General features: G+C 45.7%; 1 protein-coding gene across 1 annotated transcript in view; it reads right to left on the bottom strand.

The window, feature by feature from the left end:
• Positions 1 to 710: 710 nt before the first annotated feature.
• The window catches only part of LOC118493378, a 10445-nt gene continuing 10391 nt past the window's right edge, over positions 711 to 764 (bottom strand). The window contains exon 2 of the mRNA XM_035993017.1: positions 711 to 764. This exon is cut by the window's right edge and continues 965 nt beyond it. The gene's annotated coding sequence lies outside the window, so the exon portion shown is untranslated.

Raw genomic sequence — 764 nt, 5'->3', positions numbered from 1 at the left:
GGATGTATTAAGAGAACGCATGAACTCCAACAACGACAGCTGATAGACGGCCTTTTGTCCACCTTCGCTTTTTGAAGCGTGAAGGCTACCGTAGCTGCAGTACTGTGTGGCGAGAGAGAGTTGATTGCGATATATGATCTCAACGCTAGATGGGAGACATTCTTACACAATGTAGCTTTAAGTGAAAGTACTTTTTTTTTAAGATTAGTTTTTGGGCATTTTTGCAGCTCGGTGTTGAACCTGGGCCAGCTGGGTCGAGGAGTAAACCTCCATATATGGGCGCCTGCTCTACCAAAATCTTTTTTTAAAGACTATTTTTTTGGGGCTTTTTCCCTTTATTAGACAGAGACAGTTTATTATTTATTAGATAGTGAAAGTGGATAGACAGGAAAGGGAGGGAGAGATGGGGGGTGACACGCAGCAAAGAGCAGCAGGTCAGATTCTAACCCGGGCCGCTGTAAAGGACTCAGCCTACACAGGGCTCACACTCTACTGGGTGAGCTAGAGGCCGCCCCAGACTTTTTTTTATATATATATATATATATATATATATATATATATTTTTTTTTTAAGATTATATTTTGGCCAATTTTGCAGCAAAGGGCCTCAGCTCGGTGTCGAACTCGGGCCCGCTGCGTCGAGGAGTAAACCTCCATATATGGGAGCCGGCTCTACCAACTGAGATATCCGGGCACCCAAAAGTACCCTGGCAGTGGAAGCGATCGTTGGGGATGGGGGGGCTCTAGAGACTCCAGCCCCGTCTC

Source organism: Sander lucioperca, chromosome 16, assembly GCF_008315115.2.
Source record: "Sander lucioperca isolate FBNREF2018 chromosome 16, SLUC_FBN_1.2, whole genome shotgun sequence".
Taxonomy (NCBI): domain Eukaryota; kingdom Metazoa; phylum Chordata; class Actinopteri; order Perciformes; family Percidae; genus Sander; species Sander lucioperca.
The sequence above is the reverse complement of the archived record's forward strand: the minus strand, read 5'-3'. Positions and strand labels throughout refer to the sequence as shown.